The sequence below is a fragment of the Theobroma umbraticum genome, unplaced genomic scaffold, assembly GCF_002168275.2.
Source record: "Theobroma umbraticum cultivar Fairchild unplaced genomic scaffold, ASM216827v3 scaffold_302.0, whole genome shotgun sequence".
NCBI lineage: Eukaryota > Viridiplantae > Streptophyta > Magnoliopsida > Malvales > Malvaceae > Theobroma > Theobroma umbraticum.
This window is the reverse complement of record NW_018397287.1, coordinates 741,694-742,468: the sequence shown is the minus strand read 5'-3', so window position 1 is coordinate 742,468 and position 775 is coordinate 741,694.

Sequence of the window (775 nt, the reverse complement as noted above, 5' to 3'; positions counted from 1 at the left end):
GATGTAGAGTCAAAATAATCGCTTAGCCTTCTTCGTCATGCTTTTCAATCAAAGCGTGAAACTTTCCCCCAATAATTTTAGGAGTATTTAAAAAAAAAATCTTAAAGATAAAGATATTTTTAAAAATATTTTTTTATAATGTAAATTATTTTTAATTTAATTAAATAAAATTACTTTTAATGATGTTACACCTCATACACATTATGTTATATTAAAAAATTATTATTGTTATACGTCATATACAAAATTATATTAGACATCATATTTAAAAAAAGTTAGTATATGTCATATTGAAAAACAAATATTGTTGTTACATGTCATGCATAAAAACATGTTACACGTCATGTTAAATAAAAACATGTTACACGTCATGTTAAAAAAAAATATTATTGTTTCACGCTATATTGAAAAAATGTTATTGTTACACGCTATGTATAAAAACATGTTGAAAAAAATATTACTACATGCAATGTTACAAAAATACTATTATCACACACCATCCAAAATTTCAAATCTTCTCAACCTTTTTCATTTTTTTTTGACAATTTGACATCGATTAAAATGTTTCTAACATGTTTTCCTAATTCAAAATACAAATTTACTTATCTAAAACACTTATTTCAAATAAATATGAAAAAAAATTTCCTTTAAAACTCTAAGTTTGTAAATTTCAAATCTTTTAGTTTATTAATGTTTAGGTTTCGAATTGATTCAATTAAAAACAATTTCAAACATTTGTGATCATTTCTATCATTTGAATTTATCTAAAATACCT